Genomic DNA, 15,110 nt, shown 5'->3' with positions numbered 1-15,110 from the left:
TAAGAGTTTAATATGACCCATATTTCTTAAACACTATGAATGGCAATTTATTCACTTAAATATACAGAAATCTATTATTGAGCATTTCACATAAAGGACTCCTCAAAATTAGCCGCACTGCAATAAAACTGGGGAATATGTAGCCCTTGGTTCCATTTTGAAGAACCCTTTTATCTGGGACGACTGCTTATTTTGTACAAATGAGAGTACCTGAGAATCCCAATTATGTGGTTTTTAAATTACAGAACCATATGGACCAGCTTCACCAGTACATTCTGGCTGATTATGCTGCTCCAGTAATGCAAAGCAGCCATAAACCCACATTAACTGCCCTATTAAGACAGATTTATTGTTACTGTGCATCACTGGAACTGGGTAAAGCAGTTGGAGCATCCCAGTGAAAATGGACGATCAGTGACCCAAACAAACCTAAGAACTAAGCAGTGTTCTTGAAAACGTTAATGTCTTTTTAACTACATAACCCATGTCTGAATTTTGCCTCCCTTTCAGAAGGGCAAACCCAAAGATGTAGACTGTGCAAGTGCCTTTAATAAAGGCTTCCAAATCAAGCCAGATGTTCCAAGCCTGTTGTGTTCTCTAATAAATAACCTTCTCGAAGGAAGTTATGGCTTTGATGTCTGCGAGTCACTCCCACTTGCCTACAGCCAGCAAGAAAAGAGCACAGAATCCAATTTGATGAAAGTCGGCAATGACACCGTCAAGAAAGTGCACTGCGGTATATCACCCTTAAGTGAGTGAAGGAATTTAAAATTGTACATGTTCAGGAGCTGCAATTCTGAGTTTACATGTGGTGACCAGGACAGATCCTTTTCAGCTGACCCATCACCTCCAACCCCACCTTAAAATGAGATCCAAAGTATTAGCAGCAAGCAAGATTGTAGCTTCACTGCATTAGTGACTGAACAAACCCTTAGCAAGACAGTACGCCTATTTACCTGTACTGAGACAGAAACAACCTAGTCTTGTCCCATAATTAACATTCCTGCTGTGACAGCATTCATTCACCATACCACTCATATTTAAGTTCTTCTGACTGATCTGAACCGCTTGGGCTTCTGTGATCTCAGAAGGGCTGGGAAAAGGAAAGAAACAGCAGAACAGCAAACACTCTCAGCCAGGAAGAATTCGTACCTCCCGGATGCTACTGTGTGCACACAGATGAGATGCAGCAGAGTCGCATTCTGAAAGCAATTTGTAGCCCCTTTCGTTGTGATTGACAAGCCAATTAATGACACAAATTGTCTTTACAAAGTAGCTCCATCAACTCTGAGCACCGCATTCAAGTGAGAGCGCACTCATTAAGTTAAATCTGTCCAGCTAAATTACAAATTCTATATCCTGTCAAAGGGTATCCACATCCTGTCAAAAGTGGTTTCAACTATGTGTATGCATAAACACATGCACATTAGAGTTTGCAAACAGTTTGGGAATCTAAGTCCATATGCAATGGCCATCGTAGGCTCTGAACCAACATCAAAGTTTTACAAGATAGTTTGGCAGGGACTTTGTGACCACTGCAATGCAATGGTCAAAGTGGAGTTACTCCGGATTTACCCAATGTAACTGAGATCAGAATCTGGCCCTTACCATCTAATACTAGGTACACACTGGATATGATAAAAGAAAAAGGAGTACTAGTGGCACCTTAGAGACTAACCAATTTATTTGAGCATAAGCTTTCGTGAGCTACAGCTCACTTCATCACTTGCATCCGATGAAGTGAGCTGTAGCTCACGAAAGCTTATGCTCAAATAAATTGGTTAGTCTCTAAGGTGCCACTAGTACTCCTTTTTCTTTTTGCGAATACAGACTAACACGGCTGCTACTCTGAAAACTGGATATGTTGTTAGCTATCCCTGTCTAGTCAAGTGTCATAGCAGGAAACAAACAAATCTGGATAATCAAAGCAGATGTGGAGTACTTGTGGCACCTTAGAGACTAACCAATTTATTTGAGCATGAGCTTTCGTGAGCTACAGCTCACTTCATCGGATGCATGCCGTGGAAACTGCAGCAGACTTTATTTATACACAGAGAATATGAAAAAATACCTCCTCCCACCCCACTGTCCTTCTGGTAATAGCTTATCTAAAGTGATCATCAGGTGGGCCATTTCCAGCACAAATCCAGGTTTTCTCACCCTCCACCCCCCCACACAAATTCACTCTCCTGCTGGTGATAGCCCATCCAAAGTGACAACTCTTTACACAATGTGCATGATAATTAAGTTGGGCCATTTCCTGCACAAATCCAGGTTCTCTCACCCTCCTCCCAAAAACCACACACACAAACTCACTATCCTGCTGGTAATAGCTCATCCAAAGTGACCATTCTCCCTACAATGTGCATAATTAAGGTGGGCCATTTCCAGCACAAATCCAGGTTCTCTCACCCCCCTCCCAAAAACCACACACACAAACTCACTATCCTGCTGGTAATAGCTCATCCAAAGTGACCATTCTCCCTACAATGTGCATAATTAAGGTGGGCCATTTCCAGCACAAATCCAGGTTCTCTCACATCCCCCCACCCCCATACACACACAAACTCACTCTCCTGCTGGTAATAGCTCATCCAAACTGACCACTCTCCAAGTTTAAATCCAAGTTAAACCAGAACATCTGGGGGGGGTAGGAAAAAACAAGAGGAAATAGGCTACCTTGCATAATGACTTAGCCACTCCCAGTCTCTATTTAAGCCTAAATTAATAGTATCCAGTTTGCAAATGAATTCCAATTCAGCAGTTTCTCGCTGGAGTCTGGATTTGAAGTTTTTTTGTTTTAAGATAGCGACCTTCATGTCTGTGATTGCGTGACCAGAGAGATTGAAGTGTTCTCCAACTGGTTTATGAATGTTATAATTCTTGACATCTGATTTGTGTCCATTTATTCTTTTACGTAGAGACTGTCCAGTTTGACCAATGTACATGGCAGAGGGGCATTGCAGATGTGTGTCTCCAGGGAAAATGATTTCTGGTGTTAGGTGACATAAAAATCACCTCAGGTGTAAATTCTTATATTTTGGGGAAAGGGAGAATAAATTCAAATTAACGTCAACTGAGTTATTGAACTGTGGGTCTCTATGCATGAACACTAATTTTATTCTGTGACACTGATGTGAGAATGCAGACTTGGGGGGGGAATAGTCCTAACTCAATTCACAAGCCTATTATCATGTAGTTCCCCTGAAACTAAATGAGATTTATGTAACTGAAGTCCCATCACGTGCATGTTCTTTTGTGCAGGAGATAGATTGTAAAGTATGATTTTTTGTTCTCATGTGCTTTTAGCTTTGATATATAAACTTTAATAAGGAAGTTGCCTTCCTGCAAACTCTACTTAATGACAAAAATTACCATTAAGGACAACCATCACTTCAGCTGAAGATGAGATATCATCCATAAAACCCACAAAAGAACTGTTATTTCAAAAGAGCAGTTGCATGGCTTCCCACGTATAGTTATGACTCTTGTTTTGCAGAGGGGAGAAAGGCAGTACTTTTCTTTTGTATGTCTTGTGAACAGTTCTTTAGCATGTTTAACTTGCTTAGAATAAGTTTCCTTTCAAAACAATAGTGGTGGCTTATTATTAGAGCTTATAATGGAAACGTTCATAGATGAAGTTCAAGTAGAGTCCTCTTGCTCAGAAGACTATGGGTAAAATCCTGGCCCCCTTGAAGTCAAAGGCAAAAATCCCATTGACTTCAATGGGGACAAGATTTTCACCCTCTGCCTACGTAGGTCCCTAAAGTCCATAATCACAGTATCAGAGCACCTTGTCAATATAAGGACGATCACTCTCTTCTTCCCTGAAGGGCTATAAGTGGATTTTCATGTTGGTTTTTTGTTTTAATACTGCTCCCACTTGTGCTTTGACACTAACATCTGGTGCTTATCCTGACTAATTTCCCAAACACAGCATCAGTAGCTACATTCTCCCTAGAGCCCTGGATTATGTAGCAAGGTTCTCCAGTTTCATACAAATTGACAGTTTGATTTGAAATTTTCACCCAGAGCCAAGAGGAAGTCTCCCTATTAAGGACAGCATTTAAGCATGTGCTTAATTTTAAGCAACTGCATTAGTCACCGGAGACTTAAGTACATGACAAATGTTAAGCACATGATTAAGTGTTTTCCTGAGTTGGCACCCAGTTTCTGATCTTAGGTACAATGAAAATGTACAATGTGGTTGTTGCCATCAGTGGAAAAAAAAAGACTAGAAATAAATGGCAGGTGAAAACTACATGACTGTACTAGAAGGGTTAATCTGTACACTTACTACTTATAATCACTTAAAATCTATCTTTCTGTAGTTAATAAATCTGTTTTATATTTTTTACCTAAAACAGTGTGTTGTTTGAAGTGCAAGGGAAATCTGCTCAGGAACAAGGGCTGGTGCAGGTCCTCTCCACATTGAGGAAGGGGCAGACTGGGTAATAAATTTACACTGGTCAGGCTTCTGACAAGGGCAAGATGGTACAGCTCTGGGGTCCTAGGCTGGGGAGCTGTGGGGAATTGGCTGGAGCCTCTCTATTGTTGGTTCATGAGTGGCTGGCGAAAGCATTCATGTAACGAATATGGGTATGGCCCAGTCTGTGGATGGCTGTGTGAGTGCAGGACCTGGAGGGGTTTGCAGCTTGTCACAACAACATCACAGTGTGAGAGGGATCCCAGGTTGGTAAGACAAAGAGCTCAGCAGTACCCCAGCTCCAGGTTGTACTCCTGGGAACCCATGACACTAATTCAAAGGCCAATGGGAAAATACCAATCGACTTCGACCACCTTTGGGTCAGGCCCTAGGAAAGCAGACAAGGGAGAGCCTGGCACAAAACCTGACACAATAAATTAACAATTTACTTTTAAGAAATAGTTTATGCTTTAAAAATATACTATTTCCCAAGCACCACCAGTAATAATACATTTGTGAAATGCTGAAAAATGCAGATTCGATATTTATGAGAAAATGTGTACTTCTGTTTCATCATTATTTAGCCCCAGTTAACGAGCACTGAAAATAAAGTATAATCTGCTAAAGTCTGGGTGACACAATATAAATAATGATACTTTCATTTAAAATGCAGAGCCAGAGATTTTTAAATAGAGAGTTGCTAGGTCAAATTAATCTCTGGTGTAATACCACTGATATCACTAGCGTTCTATCAGGGATTAATTTGGCCCATGATTGAGATGCAAAAAGATGAAATAGTAATAGGAACTGAGCAGTGCTACCAAAAATTACACTTCTTTGAAAAGTTTTGGGTCAAGCTTGGTAAGACAGTGAAATCCACTGATTACCCACTCAACTAGATAGAAAATATTTACAATACTATTGTTCCACAGACAAGTATTCCTTAATTGCACCATCTCATTCTCTAATGGATGGCTTTTGACCCAGCGACTGAATGCTTCAAAGTGTGACTACCACATTGCTAAAAACGATGTATTATGAATCCTTTAAAGGAGCATGCTTTACAAGTCAGCAAATGGACCAGATAGAGGACTTACATATATACACCATAAGGAGAAAGCCACACACCACAAAAATTGAATAGTGCCCAGCTTTTAAATCAGCAGACATGCTATTATATACTGGATAAAATAGGTCTTAGCTATAATTCAAAGGACAATCATATTGAAGAGGATTTCTTCTTAGAAAAGGCTTTAAAAAAAATCACAGAAACATTGGGTCAGAACAATCCAATGGAGTTACTCAGGGAGAAAAAGTGCCCAGTAAAAATATTCTAGATTGCCTTCAGAGTATGGCTTTCACAATTTGTCAGCTATATTTACTTCCACTTAAAAGGTCTGGCTACATGTTGAGATATGGCACCTTCCCATTCAGAATCAGCACAGGACAGTCCTACTAGATCACTGGTACTCACTGAATGGGCAACGGCTGGGCTGCCGTGACAATAATGCAATTAGAGTGGGATAATGGGAGTCAGAATCACCAGACCCCCATTATATCACAGCCTGTAACTTTCACTCATGTAGATTTCCCCAGTGGGACAAATTCTGTTCTCACACTGTTTAAAACTGGAGTGACTTCATTGAATCAATGAAGTTACTCCTGATTTAAACAAGTAAAACACAATTTGGCCAATAGCCTTCAGTGCAAGTACCTGCATGACTATAGACTACTCAGGTGAGAAAGGGTTGCCAGATAGGACCCTGTGTCCTACTCCATTTGGCAAATATTTATTCCCCCCTACACACACTGTGTTTTCAAAGCAGCTGAAATCCATCAGTCTGTTTGTGTTTAACAAATGCAGTGTCAAAAGACCCACTAATATATGCATAGTTCTGGGAATAACTGCTGCCTTCAGACCACCAGAGGGCATCTTAAACATTGTTTTGTATACCAACATCAGTAATGCTGACCCAATTTGGTTTTTAATTTTTTTTTTACAATTAAATAGTAGAATTAAAAGAAAAAATAAGACCGAGAGAGAATTCAGAACCTCTCCCTCCACCCTACAGTAGATTTTTTTTTTTTTTAAGATTGTAAACATCTAGCGGGCAGGGTCATGTCTCCTCTGTGTTCCATCGTATGTCATAAATAAAAATGATCAGTTGCAGAGCATAAAATCTTTGAAAAGGGCATAAATATGTTCCATTATTAAGTAAATGAGCTACAAATGCTTTGCCCATGGATACAGCTATTTAGCAATGGACAGTGTGCTGTTGCAGGTGCTTTCAGACAATTTGAGATAGTAATACAGGCTAACAGGCTAGTGCATTAGTCTCTTTGGCATTCCAAATGAAAAGTTATGTTTATGGCTATTTGATAGATTTAAAATTATTTTATATGTATATAATTTAGTAAAATACAAACACAGTGTGGCATGTTCTACTCTCAGTGGCACCCAGGAAATCCAGCTGACTTCAGTGCTATCGCATGGATATAACAAAGCTCTTAATCCTTGCTCCCTGAGCTCTCCCGGCTACCTCCTTTCTCAGTTACTGTGGACACCACCACCATCCTGCCTCTCACTCAGGCCCATAACCTGGTGTCATCTTTGACTTGGACTTCTCTCTAGGTTCTCACATCGAAGCTCAGTCTAAATCTTGCCAAGTCTTTCTGCAAAACCTCTCTCAGATATGGCCTTTCCCAGCCATCTGCACAGCTAAAACTCTATTCCTGACTCTTGTCATCTTGCATGTCGGTGACTGCAACATGCTTCCGTCTGGCCCTGAAATGCAATCTTGCCCCACTTGTATCCATTCAGAATGCTGCCGCAAAGATCATTTACCTAGACTGTCACTTTGACTATCACCTTTGCATCCCTCCATTGGGTTTTTCTTCCATATTGCATCAAACATAAACGGTTTCTATTAACTTCCAAGGCCCTTTATGGCCTAACCCCATCCTAGCTATCATATCTCATTTGCTACTGAGATGTCAACTCTCCCCTCTGACCAGCCCAGGATGCCACACTCCATTGCTCAGCTCTTAAATTTTCAAAGTAGCACCTTTGCGCTTTCTTCCAGGCTGCCCCTCACTCTTGGGAAGAGCTTCTGATAAACCTAACTCATTATCCTCCTTCCAAACCCTTCCTAAAGCTCTCCTTTGCTGTGATGCCTACAAAAACTGTGACCATTAGGTTGCTAGTGCATTCATACCACTGCCTTTCATGCTGACCAATATTGTCTCATTGTTTCCTTGTAACTCCCCCATCTGCATGCGTCCATTGTCTCTTGCCTTATACTTAGATTGTGAACTCTTTGGGGCAGGCACCATCTTTTTGTTCTGTGTTAGTACAGCACCTAGCACAATGGGGTCCTGGTCCATGACTAGGGCTCCTAGGCACTATGATAATACAAATAATAAAATAATAACTGTAGACATATGTCAAGGTTCCTTCCCCACTCTGAACGCTAGGGTACAGATGTGGGGACCTGCATGAAGAACCTCCTAAGCTTATCTTTACCAGCTTAGGTCAAAACTTCCCCAAGGTACAAAATATTCCACCCTTTGTCCTTGGATTGGCCGCTACCACCACCAAACAAATACTGGTTACTGGGGAAGAGCTGTTTGGAAACATCTTTCCCCCCAAAATACTTCCCAAACCCTTGCACCCCACTTCCTGGACAAGGTTTGGTAAAAAGCCTCAATTTGCCTAGGTGACTACAGACCCAGACCCTTGGATCTTAAGAACAATGAACAATCCTCCCAACACTTGCACCCCCCCCTTTCCTGGGAAATGTTGGATAAAAAGCCTCACCAATTTGCATAGGTGACCACAGACCCAAACCCTTGGATCTGAGAACAATAAAAAAAGCATTCAGTTTTCTTACAAGAAGACTTTTAATAGAAATAGAAGTAAATAGAAGTAAAGAAATCACCTCTGTAAAATCAGGATGGTAGATACCTTACAGGGTAATTAGATTCAAAACATAGAGAACCCCTCTAGGCAAAACCTTAAGTTACAAAAAAGATAGACAGAAATAGTTATTCTATTCAGCACAATTCTTTTCTCAGCCATTTAAAGAAATCATAATCTAACACATACCTAACTAGATTACTTACTAAAAGTTCTAAGACTCCATTCCTGGTCTATCCCCTGCAGAAACAGCATATAGACAGACACACAGACCCTTTGTTTCTCTCCCTCCTCCCAGCTTTTGAAAGTATCTTGTCTCCTCATTGATCATTTTGGTCAGGTGCCAGCGAGGTTACCTTTAGCTTCTTAACCCTTTACAGGTGAGAGGAGCTTTCCCCTGGCCAGGGGAATTTCAAAGGGGTTTACCCTTCCCTTTATATTTATGAAAACATAGTTGTGGAGAATGCATCATGCAAGAGATGGATAAGATACATAATCTTTCACATCATAATTGCCAGGTTGCCAGAATGAATTCAGCCTAAGTGAAAGTTGTTATCATATCACAACAGCCAATGTGAAATGCATTAATTGGTGACTTCAGACTCATTCATAGTGCACATGCGATATCATCATAAAAATCACCACCACACTCGGCAGTCTAGTAATCAATCTCTACAAAGAGGCCAAAGAGGGAATGAGTATGGAGATGGGACTACCTTTTAATCCCTAAAGGAGAAAGGGTGGAGTACACAGTCAGAACAGTTGCAGTGAGGCATCATCTGCTCTTTGGGAGTGTTAATCCAGCATATTTCAGACTAATAATGTTAAAAAAAGGACAAAGAATCCCCCAAATGATTCAAGTGAGTGGCTCACAAACATTCATTTATTTTCACAGCACTCCTGTGAGATGGGTTGGGGAAGGGTATTATCCCATTTTATAAATGGGAAACTGAGGCAAAGAGATCACGGTCAAAAGTATCCACTAACGTGGGGCGCCTAAATTGAGATGTTAGGACCTGAATTTTCAGAATACTTTTATAGCACTTTATATATCCAAAGCACAGCTTGAGCCTATTAAGTCTAGTTGCAGCAGCGAGTGCTTAGCAGATGCCAGGGTCTCAAGCTGGGTACCCAGAAAATAAGAAACACACAATTAGTGACCATCTGTGAAAATTTGGCTTAAGTGACTTGCCCAGCATCGCACAAGAACTCCATGGCAGAGGCAGGGTTAGAATCCAGTTCCCCAAGCCAGCATTCAACAGCCATAAGACCATCCTTTCTCTTCCTGCAGTCCCCTGCCTTAATCATTACTCACCTTCCAACTTCTGTAGTAAATGAAGCAGGGGTACTACAGACAAAAGTCTCTTTCACTGCACAACCCTGACTCACCCCCCAGAGCAGCTCCATCCTGTGTTTTGGATGAGGCAATGTATAATAAAAGACTGTATCATAATGCATATGCACAAAGGGCTGACTTAAAGTTGCACAGGCAGGTGTTAACTTCTGAGTGCTTGATAGTGCACCCTTAATAATGTTCTTTTGAACAAATATACACAAAAACTAATTGTAAGTATAGGACAGTTACACATAGGCTCAAGTGAAAGCCCCAGGCCTTGACAACTCACACAGCTGGGCAAGTGGATTAGAATTTGGACCCAGATCTAAATTTCACATCATGGGTGTTAGCTCTATAACAAGATAGAGCCAAACCTTGGGATTCATACATCCCTGAATTTTTGGAGGACTAGAGCTGAAATGGAGATCTAGATCCAGATCCAAAACTACATAGTTCTAATCAATGTCTAACCTAAGGGTAGAGCTGGGCAACATTTTTTGGCCAAAATATTTTTCCCCAGTGACAAATGAAGATTCAGTGACACCAAAACATTTAGCAAATTTGTATCATTTTCACCAAATTGTTTGGCTCAAAACAAAATCCTTCAAAAAGAACCCCTCAGAATGTTTTGACATTTTCAAAATTACTTTAATTTAGAAAAATTAAAATAAAAATAAAAAATGTTTTAAAATTATCAAAATCGAAGTCAAATATTTTGCTTTTGTTCAAAAAACCTTTTGTTTGACCTGAAACAAATTTATTTACTTTTCAATTCATTGAAATTTCCAAAAAAACCCAAAAATCCTCTTTTCAGCTTGATCCACAATTGTTTTTCTTTTGTATTTTTCAGAATTGCCAGTGAACCAAAAAAATTCATTATTTGCACAGTTCTAATTCTGAGCTACCGCCACTTTCTAAGTGGGAGTGAAATAATAGTGCAGAAGCCAAAATAGCCTTGATTTTGTGAGTCAGTGCCAGGTGTTTTCTGCTGCTTCAGTATGTGTTTGTATATAGTGTTTACATGTAAAGAAGAGGAATTATAGAATACAGTTACTCAAGTGAATATACTCGAAAAGATAAAAATGCACAGACTATGTATATTCAACAAGTATTAGACATGAACGGTTGAAGAGGTTCTTTAGTTCATTTCATCCCCACAGTATGACACTGGAGGATTCATTCTGATTTTACTGTATCCTGTCTGCAGAAAATATTGGATCATGGACTTTTATTACCAAAAAGAAAAGGAGTACTAGTGGCACCTCAGAGACTAACCAATTTATTTGAGCATAAGCTTTCGTGGGCTACAGCTCACTTCATCGGATGCATTCAGTGGAAAATACAGTCAGGAGATTTATATACACACAGAACATGAAAAAATGGGCGTTTTCATACACACTGTAAGGAGAGTGATCACTTAAGATGAGCTATTACCAGAAGGAGAGCAGGGGTGGGAGGGGGAAGAAAACCTTTTGTAGTGATAATCAAGGTGGGCCATTTCCAGCAGTTAACAGGAATGTCTGAGGAACAGTGGAGGGTGGGGGTGGGAAATAAACATGGGGAAATAGTTTTACTTTGTGTAATGACCCATCCACTCCCAGTCTCTATTCAAGCCTAAGTCAGTTGTATCAGACACACCCCTGGAACCCCGACCTGGGGTATTCTATCTGCTACCCAAGATCCATAAACCTGGAAATCCTGGACGCCTCATCATCTCAGGCATTGGCACCTGACAGCAGGATTTTCTGGCTACGTAGACTCCCTCCTCAGGCCCTACGCTACCAGCACTCCCAGCTATCTTGGAGACACCACTGACTTCCTGAGGAAACTACAATCCATCAGTGATCTTCCTGAAAACACCATCCTGGCCACTATGGATGTAGAAGCCCTCTACACCAACATTCCACACAAAGATGGACTACAAGCCGTCAGCAACACTATTCCCGATAATGTCACGGCAAACCTGGTGGCTGAACTTTGTGACTTTGTCCTCACCCATAACTATTTCACATTTGGGGACAATGTGTACCTTCAAATCAGCGGCACTGCTATGGGTACCCGCATGGCCCCACAATATGCCAAACATTTTTATGGCCGACTTAGAACAACGCTTCCTCAGCTCTCGTCCCCTAACGCCCCTACTCTACTTGCGCTATATTGATGACATCTTCATCATCTGGACCCATGGAAAAGAAGCCCTTGAGGAATTCCACCATGATTTCAACAATTTCCATCCCACCATCAACCTCAGCCTGGTCCAGTCCACACAAGAGATCCACCTCCTGGACACTACAGTGCTAATAAGCAATGGTCACATAAACACCACCCTATACCGGAAACCTACTGACCGCTATTCCTACCTACATGCCTCCAGCTTTCACCCAGACCACACCACATGATCCATTGTCTACAGCCAAGCTCTATGATACAACTGCATTTGCTTCAACCCCTCAGACAGAGATCTTGTAGGTGTTTGTCTCTATCAAGCATTCTTACAACCACAATACCCACCTGCTGAAGTGAAGAAACAGATTGATAGAGCCAGAAGAGTACCCAGAAGTCACCTACTACAGGACAGGCCCAACAAAGAAAACAACAGAATGCCACTAGCCATCACCTTCAGCCCCCAACTAAAACCTCTCCAACGCATTATCAAGGATCTACAACCTATCCTGAAGGACAACCCATCACTCACAAATCTTGGGAGACAGGCCAGTCCTTGCCTACAGACAGCCCCCCAACCTGAAGCAAATACTCACCAGCAACCGCACCCCACACAACAGAACCACTAACCCAGGAACCTATCCTTGCAACAAAGTCTGTTGCCAACTGTGCCCATATATCTATTCAGGGGACCCCATCACAGGGCCTAATCACATCAGCCACACTATCAGAGGCTTGTTCACCTGCACATCCACCAATGTGATATATGCCATCATGTGCCGGCAATGCCCCTCTGCCATGTACATTGGGCAAACTGGACAGTCTCTACGTAAAAGAATAAATGGATACAAATCAGATGTCAAGAATTATAACATTCATAAACCAGTCGGAGAACATTTCAATCTCTCTGGTCACTCGATTACAGGCCTATAGGTCACAATATTACAACAAGAAAAGGAGTACTGGTGGCACCTTGGAGACTAACCAATTTATTTGAGCATAAGCTTTCGTGAGCTACAGCTCACTTCATCGGATGCATAAAGTGGAAAGTACAGTGAGGAGATTTAGATACACACAGACCATGAAATGTTTATCTAAATCTCCTCACTGTACTTTCCACTTTATGCATCCGATGAAGTGAGCTGTAGCTCACGAAAGCTTATGCTCAAATAAATTGGTTAGTCTCCAAGGTGCCACAAGTCCTCCTTTTCTTTTTGCGGATACAGACTAACACGGCTGCTACTCTGAAACCTTTTATTACCAAGTAATACAATCTGAATTGTATCTAGCTATTAAATTAAATCATGTGGAAACTACTCACTGTATTTAAAATGGCTCTAAGGGACACTACAAAAAAAACCTCTTAAATCCTCAGGTCTCATTGTGCCACCTTACTTTTAACTCTATGGGAATTTTGCATCTAAGTTGTGCTCTAACTCTCTTAAAAAGAGAAATGAACATGGGATACAACATCCCACCCCTTTCCCCAGAGAAGGCTTTAATTTATCCCTCTCTGCAAAAATATATTTTGGATTGTTTAAATTTTGGCTCAAATTTAGCAGTCATGCACATGTTGTTATAAATTACAGCCCTTTTACTACCTTAGACTCACCTATGAGTTTGGCCCATTGCCAGTTGAATTTTGGTCATTAATTAAAAACACTCACTTTTTAAATCAATCCATTTAAAATTATAAAGCCTGAGTCTTCTTTAGTGTACACTTGCCATTTATAAGTCATATTGGTTGTTTGCATTTCTCTAAAATCCAAATAAATTATTTTACTCTTCGTAAAGTAAATGCTTCTAGCATAGATTGGGATTGGGCCAAATCCTTGTCTCCTTAATTACACACATAGTCCATTGACAAGCAGTAGTCACATCCACTTAAGTTCAAACTGCAATCAAAACTTCTTTCATTAAACTTTTTTTCCAACTGGCATCCAGTGCTCTATATGCCCTTGAGCAATCTGTATGTCAGTTCTGTGGTAGCTATGACTGTACATGCAGAGTAGTTAAAGGGAAATTGCAATCATATCTAAAAGATTATCACAAACCTTTTAATGGCTAACAAAATTGCATATCTAGACCAAATACAACTTGCTTCAATGAATGGGAAAAAACTGTCTATGATCTGTTTCCAAGATTACATCTGACTATTGTTAGCATTGAATGTGAACCTTATAAGTAGGAAGCAATCCATTGGCTTCAGTTAAGATTCATGAATATCTCTGTACTCTTCTAGCAATGAATGAATGACATATCTGATGGGACTATCTTGAAATTGGAAAACTAGAGATATGTTCAGAAAATATGCTGCATCGGACAAGTGATTACAAAGAAAACAAACAGTTCTTCAACCCTGCGAATGGAGCACACATAAACCAGTTGTGAGCTTTGCTCACAGAATCCAGCAAAATCTATTTTCCATCCCAGGCAAGGAAGAAAAAGTCACAATGGGAAAAAAAAATCTGCTATCCTCATCAAAATCCACCATCTCACAAGCTGGAAGAAAACACACAATGTCTCCCTAGTACTTAGGATTTTTCAGGCATTTGCTAGACATTTTCCACAACGGGTGAACAGAAGATCCAGGTTTCTCTTCCTAGATCAGCCCATCAACGTTTCCTTCCCCTCTCTGAAGGGGGAATACAATGCAAACCAAAGGAACAAGCAGTGATAAACAGCATAATAAAGATAAAACACGTACTTACACTTTTGGTGTACAATACTCCCAGGTCTCACTAACTGGAAATAACTAGCCCATTTCTTTATGGCACTGTTGCTCCCATCTGATCTACAGAAATATAAAAACATAACAATAATATAAACAACTGAGATGCTGGAAATAAATAAGGATGAAATAAGCAGCTCCAAGGCTTTATAACCTAAGAACCCTAAAGATAAATGGTAGATAGCTAAATACCTTGCAGGTTTCAGGAGGAAAATGCGCTCCAAATGCTGCTCCTTGTCTTGTGTAACAGCTGAGGAAGCTCTGTGCCACTGACATGCTGCCAAGCAGCATTTCATATAGGCATTCGTGGGGTCCTAGTGCCGACCCAAGATACTCCTATTCCCTTTTATATTCAAATAGGTTCACATTTCACTGACCTGGTGCCAGTGACAGAATCCTTACTGAGCTTCCAGTTTCTGATGCTGATGTGCTGTTTCTCTTTTGTATGTATTAGTAGGGGCAGAGAGAGAGGTTCTCCTCTGTAGCGTTTTGGGATTCTCCATCTTTGCAGTAAGTTTCTTCTACCTTTACAGCTGCA

At 40.7% G+C, this 15,110-nt stretch overlaps 1 protein-coding gene across 4 annotated transcripts in view; it reads right to left on the bottom strand.

Moving 5' to 3' along the window:
* The window catches only part of RAB27B (RAB27B, member RAS oncogene family), a 225,107-nt gene extending 210,261 nt beyond the window's left edge, over nucleotides 1-14,846 (bottom strand). Inside the window, exons 1-2 of one of the 4 annotated variants that reach the window (XM_073343577.1) lie at nucleotides 14,765-14,846; nucleotides 14,549-14,635 (exon numbers count right to left, since the gene is read on the bottom strand). The gene's annotated coding sequence lies outside the window, so the exon portion shown is untranslated. Of the gene's footprint in view, nucleotides 1-14,548; nucleotides 14,638-14,764 lie in introns of those variants that run through there. The other 3 variants (XM_073343576.1, XM_073343574.1, XM_073343573.1) reach the window with 3 other exon arrangements.
* Between the last annotated feature and the right edge of the window lie 264 nt (nucleotides 14,847-15,110).

The sequence above is a fragment of the Lepidochelys kempii genome, chromosome 5 (genome assembly GCF_965140265.1).
Source record: "Lepidochelys kempii isolate rLepKem1 chromosome 5, rLepKem1.hap2, whole genome shotgun sequence".
In the NCBI taxonomy this organism is placed as follows: Eukaryota; Metazoa; Chordata; order Testudines; family Cheloniidae; genus Lepidochelys; species Lepidochelys kempii.
Note: the sequence above shows the minus strand (reverse complement) of the source record. Positions and strands in the feature narration are given on the sequence as shown.